The sequence below is a fragment of the Dermatophagoides pteronyssinus genome, unplaced genomic scaffold, assembly GCF_027571235.1.
Source record: "Dermatophagoides pteronyssinus isolate colony J.1.1.1.1 unplaced genomic scaffold, Derpt_VIB-CSIC_2022.12 sq0006, whole genome shotgun sequence".
Lineage (NCBI taxonomy): Eukaryota > Metazoa > Arthropoda > Arachnida > Sarcoptiformes > Pyroglyphidae > Dermatophagoides > Dermatophagoides pteronyssinus.
This window is the reverse complement of record NW_027461530.1, coordinates 1,614,168-1,621,255: the sequence shown is the minus strand read 5'-3', so window position 1 is coordinate 1,621,255 and position 7,088 is coordinate 1,614,168.

Below are 7,088 nucleotides of genomic sequence, written 5' to 3'. Positions count from 1 at the left end.
CACAAACACACAGACGCACAGTAAAATCAAAGGAAATTTTCCATAATGATAAAGTCAAATCAAGAGAAAATATTCATATAACAAAACTGTGAAATATGGATCATCATCATTATTATCGTTTGATAATCAAATTGTGAATGATGATGATGATGGTGATGATGGTGAGAATTTTTGGAAAAACAAAATTTATTCAGTTAATAATGATTATTATAACAACAACAACAACAACAACCAAAATATAATATCAAATGATCATTTGATATCATTATCCAGTCAGGAATAGACAAGGAAAACAAAAATTGTTATCATTATTCTTGTTGTTGTTGTTGGAGTGGATATAGTTGAAATGAATATCAAACAACAACAACAATAATTTCAATAAGAGTTTTTATTCATTTACCGATTCAACAACAACAACAACAACAAGACACGCGTAGGCAATTTATTATCATCATCATCATCAAATATGAATGTTTTTTTTCAGTTTTGTTGAATGGACGGATACTAGAATTTTATTCCAAATCGATATAAATCATAAATGTTTGGTTTGTTTGTTTGTTTTCATAATTGATAAATATTTAATGATTGTAATCCAATTCTTGAATGGTATATGAATTCTTGCAAAAAAAATAATCAAAAAATTGATTTTTTTTTCATTGTTGTTGTTGTTGTTGTTGTTGAAATGATAAATGAATCAATGTCGGTTTCTCAATGTTTTCAATTCGTATATTCTATTAGCATCATCAATGAAAGCGTGTGCGTGGGTGTATTTGGCTTACTCATTTGAATCATCCGGAAAAAAAGAAAGAAAATCATTAAGATGATGATGATGATGATCAAATTGAAAGTTTATTACATTCATTCAATCAATCAATTAATTGAAAATAGACATCATCAACTGAATAAGAAACACGTGAGAATTTGAAAAACAAACAAACAATCATCAACGAACAAAAACCAAATCGATTGACATAAATATCCATTGATGACCATCACTATTATTATTGAAAAAAACTTACTATACTTTTTTTTCTGTAGTGATAAATGACTTTTGTGTTTATATTATTGTTATCCATAAAAACTAACTAATATCTGACCGATGGTCAGTATTATTATGTCACATACACACACACAATTGTTGTTGTTTTCAAAACAACAACAAATGAATAGAATCCAAACAAACAAACAAACAAAAAGACGCTAATAAATAATCGATACATAGCATCATCATCATCATCATTATCGATTGGATGAAAATAAACAAACACATACACGTATTACGAATCAGTGGAAACAAAGCAGATTTGAAATGATTCGTATTTCCTCTTACCGGAAATATTAACAAATGAAAGAAAAAGAGAAATTCAAGAGAATCAATTTCATTAAATATCCAAAATTCTCGATAAAAATCATTAAATGTAATTGTTGTTTCGTAATGACAACAACAACAACAAATTAAGTCAAATACAATTTCTCCAATCGAGAATCTAATGTTATGAAGCAATAAAATGATACAGTCAGTTTTCTGGGATTCAACCCTTTCTGTATAAAGTTTTCAGTTGACCAAATTAATTAACTGGATGCTAATTATCAACAATTTTCTTTTGAAATGTACAATAGTCATCACCATCTATATAAATGATGACCGAAAACAAAACAAAAAAAAATGTCATCACCATTTAATGTAAATAAATTTCTGTCACTATTTTTATCATTATCGATTTCATTGGAAATCTATAATGGTGACACAAATATCAAAAAACAACAAAAACAAAACAAAGCAAAACAAGGAAGAGTCTTCTGGTTGCGATCAAATCAAAATAAATTCAGCAGAATTTTGTTTTTTTCATTCAACATGTTTTGTATTATCGATTTATCTGAATACTGATCCGATGTGGTCGATTAATCTTTTATTTTTAGTAACAACAAAAATCTAATCCGATTTCGGAAGTAAATAATAATGAAAATAATGATTCCAAGAAAAATGATTCAAGTCAAGTCAATTATGAAAATCCCGAAAACAAATCAGTGAAAAAAAAAGCAAAAAGAAAATCCTAAATATCAATAAATATTTGGCCTTTTTTTTGCAGCAAATTTCCCTGGTGAAGAAATCAATTTTCTCTATTTTTTTTTTGTTTTCTTTTCATCAAATATTAAGTATCCGTTTAATCGATCAATCAATCGATTGAATCGATCAATCATTTTGATTCAGTTTATCAATATTGTATTTCTGTTTTGTTTCAAATTTCACTGGAAATAAGAAGAAAAAAACAAAAATCTTGATCTTTTTTTTTATTCATAACGAAAGAAAATATCGATGAAATTCTTGGAATCAAGATTATCATCCTTTATTTTTTTCAAAAAATTTTGATTTGTGGATAAATATTTAACTTTTTTTTAATTCAATCGATTATTATGACACAATCGATCTACACATTGGAAAAGAAAGAAAGAAATTCCATATGTATTGAGGAAAAAAAAGATTAAGGTCAATAAAGAAAAAAATACTTTTTTTTACAGGATGAAAATATTTTCAACGTTTCGAACGCATTGTTTTTTTTTAAATCACCCTTTTTTTCTTGAAACAAGAGAAAAAAATATCCCAAATTTCATTCCAGACCTATGGAATGGTTTCGACAAATGAATAAACATTATTTGGAACAACAACAACCAGCAAAAAAAAACGTTGGCCCAATATTTAGTTCCAGGTGCTTTTTTTTTGTTTGTCTATACTCCAAAAAAAAACCCTCGATTGCTACTACCATGTAAAATTTATAAATGAAACAAAAAACAACAACAAAATCTTTGACACAACAACAAAATGTGAACCCGTTTTGTCGACAGGTCATAATTTATGGCCTTCAAAAATCTTTATTTATTTCTTTTTTTTTTTTTTGATCTTTCACTTGATTTGTTTTGCCTGGTCATTTGTTGTTGTCATTTAAAACTATTGTTGTTGTAGAATATATTACAACAAAAACAACAACAACAAACTTTGAATCAAAAATCTTAAACAAGTCTCTTTTAGTTTTGTTTTTTCTGGATATAATCATTGAAAACGAAAATTTCATTTTTGAAATTTTTAGAATTTTCAATTCTTGAAAGAAACCGAATCGTGTCTCTCTCTCATTCATATCTCATCATTATCAACCTTAATTTTCATTGGAAATGTAAAATCCGCACACAAATGATTTGTCCATGTGTAAAAAAAAACCACTGTGATTAATCATTGTCTAGAATCCGAAAAGAAAATTCTTCAAACACAAAACAAAAAAAAAATAAAAAAAAACCAAAATCTGATCTTTACATCTGTTATTCATTTGTCACCAAAAACCACCAGTACCGCTAATGATTTTTCATTGCCAGTTTACACTAGATACAAAAACACATTAAGATTACAAATTGATTTTAATTTCATCGTTTTTTATGCGGTATATTTTACCGACCCAGAAAAAAAACGATACAGGGTCCATTGACCAAATATTAGAAAAGAAAAGAAAAATAGAAAAGAAAACCAGAAACAAACAACCAGAAAAAACCAAAAACCAATGCCATCAATGAATAACGTTGTTAACACTTGTTTCACGCACAACAAAAAAATATTAAATTTCATCATCATCATCATTAATAATTATGTCAACAGCAAAGCGAAAAAAAACATTACCCGAATGAAGAAAAAAACAGTTTGTCCCAGTTTATAAATTTAACATATTCATTATGGTTTTGGGTGAATTTCCATTTCATCGAGCTTTTTTCTTTTTTATGCTTTGGTCATCATTGATCCATTTCAATCATCATCAAATCACATACATACATAACATGTGTGTTTATCCGAAAAAACAACATGATGAAAAAAATTTTTGCATCATCATTATTATCAATCAACAACGAAACAAAAATATCTCTCCATGTCTGCGTTCGAAAATTCCCTCTTACTTGCTTTTTTTAAATTTACGAATTGATTTTTATTTGAAAATCAATCATTTGCTTGCACACACACAGTTATACAACAATTATCACGTGATTTTTCTCATTTTAAAAAAGCAAAATCTTTAACAACATTCAATTTAATTGTAAAGAATGTTTCACTGAAAGCGAAACATTGAAAAAAAACATGAAAATTAAATCAAATTTTTTTTTGCTATGAAAATAATTATAATTATTATGTTTTTGTCCTTAAATGTAATTAATTATGTCAGCGATAAAAAAAACAACATCAAACATCAACCATCATCAATGATCATCAAAAATTGATTGCTAATCACTATCATCATGTTCATCATCATTTTTTTTCCTTTGAAATCAAATGATGATGAAAGTGATGTTGTTGCAAAAAAAATTCAAACATCACAAGAGAGTGGTGAAGATCTCATCAGTAGAAAGAATGAATTTTTCTAGATTACCCGGGATTTTTGTTAAATATTATTTCTTCACCCGGTTTTTTTTGAAAAAATGATGAAAATTCCATCAAAAAATAAAAATCTTTGAAATTCATTTATCACTAATCACTTAATCACGCATTAAGAATACGAATAAAGATTTTTACTTTTTCTTTTTTTTTATTTTAATTTTGTAGAAAAATTATTATTATTACCTGGATATTTAAAACAAATTTACCCTTGAGCTTTATTTTCAGCCATTATCATTATTTATAATTTTATTTTTTATTTTTTATTTGCAAACCTGGATAAAACATCTTTTTTTGTTCATGAAACATTTGATAATTTCATCATGAAAGATAGAGAGAAAATTAAAGTAGCCATTTCTAGCCAGATATAAAATTTTATAATGTTATGTTTTTTTTTAATTTGAAAGCAATTAATAATGATGAGATAGAGAGAAAACACGTGTCTTTCGATGATAATATTATCGTTATTGACAATTTCAAGAAAATAATGATAATCATTTTGTTGATGACCGAGAAATGACCGATGTTAATAATGTACGCCTCTCACTCTCTCAATCAATAATTTTTTGATCGATCGATCGATTTCATTCGATTAATGGATATCAATAAAAATTTTTGTTTCTTTTTTGGTTTTACCGATCATAAAAAAAACTATAAATAAACTTAAATCAATCAATTTAATGACCATTGATTAAAAGGTAGTGCGAAAATTAATGATTCTTTGAAAATTCTATGCAAAGGAATTTTCAAAAAAACAAAAATTTTTTCATTATCATCATTATATGAGGATAAACACACATAACTCTTTTGATTTTTTATCATTCAAAACATCATTTCTTTCCATTGAAAATATGATTAACAAACGACTAGATTCTTTTTCCGAAAACAACTTTGGTTTCTTTTTGTTTTCCTGGTAAAAAACCAAATGGAAAATCTAAAGAATATAATGATATATTAATCGGAAAAAAATGAGGATTTTTAGTTGGTTGGTTTGTTTTTTTAAAGTCATTAAACCATTAAAGCATTATTTATATATGCAAATCAAACAAGGGTGAAATAAAATAAAGCAATGGTTTTTCTTCAGGATTTTTGATCAACTACCAAGAAAACCCAATAACGAATACTGGCCAGAAAAAATAATCATGTAAACATATAACCACCACCACCACCACCATAAATAAATGATCATCATCATCATCATTATCATCATAACCATTAAAAAACCTGGCCAAGACAATTTTTGTTGTTGTTGCTTTTTCCTTCTTTTTTTCGGCTGGCTGCTGTATGGCAAGCAATCCATGTATGTTTTGTTTCTTCTTCGTTCGGGCCATCATCATCAATGATCATCGTTATTCGTCCATCAACACCATCATCGACGACGACGACGACGAGAGAGAGAGTGATGAACGAAAAAATAAAACAAGCAAGTGAGATTCAATCATTTTCATTCAATAACTACATGAAAACAGTCGTCGTTTTCGTTGTGTATGTATGTGTATGTTTGTTTCAAGAAAATGAAACTTTAAGAAAATTTTTTTTTGTTTCATTCTTCATTGAATCAATTTTGGCTTCTTCATTCCTGTAACAGTTGAAAATGGTTAGTTTTCCCTAAAAAAAACGAAAGACTATTTCCTTCTTCTTCGGGTAATGTTGTTGTTGTTATTTTTTTCTCAATTTATACCCCTTGTTTTCATCATCATCATCATTGAAGTTTGATTCGATTGATCAAATCAGTTTTTGGTTTTAGTTTCAAACTGTAAATCGTGTTTCTTTTTGCTTGCATTTGAAAACCCTCGAAAAAAAGAAAGATTTTCGCTTCTATTACTGTTATTATCGTTGTTTTGGTTTCCAATGTTCCCGCGTTTTTTTCTTCTCCTTCATCATTTTTCTTTACAGTTTTTTTTGTTATTCGGCCAAAGTTTGTTTGGTTGATTGACTATCATTCAGTCAGCCATTCATGGTTTGTGTGTATGTTGGATATTTGTTGATAATACATATGTTTTTTAGCTTGTTTGGAAAACAAAAAAATACAATTCCAATGGTGACGATTTACTTATATCATCAATAGTGTGTAAAAATGTTCTGTTTGTGTGTGTTATGCACATAGAGCACCATAGAGGAACAAAAAATTGAAATGAAAAAGCCATACTTGTATGAATGAATGAATGTATGGCCTGAATATTGAATACGAATTTGAATGAAAAACCTCAAATTTACTTATGCATTTTGAAAAATCCTCAAGAAACACCACACATATGTATGTTTTGAAAAACAACAAAAAAAAATCTATACAACATTTCTACGGTTTGTTTTGTTTTGTTGTCGTCGTAATCGTCGTCAATATTATCATTATCGTCTCAGTCTTTGGAAGAAGAAGAAGTTTTTTTCTGGACCAAAGAAAAAAACCTATACATTTGTTTGATCGAAGGCCAAATTTGAGTTTGTTTTCGTTCCCAAATGAAAAACCAAAACAAAATTGTTTTGTTGTTGCCAGTGTTCAAACCATTGAAAAAAATCCCAAAAAATATTTTGTTTCAATCGAATGTTTCACAAGAATTGATTCAATTTAGTGCTTCTGTAATTCATCGTTATCATCAATGATAATCATCTCTCTTTCTCTGTGTTTATGTTTGTGTTTAATATGATAACGATCAACATTATTCCATGAAAAATATATTGT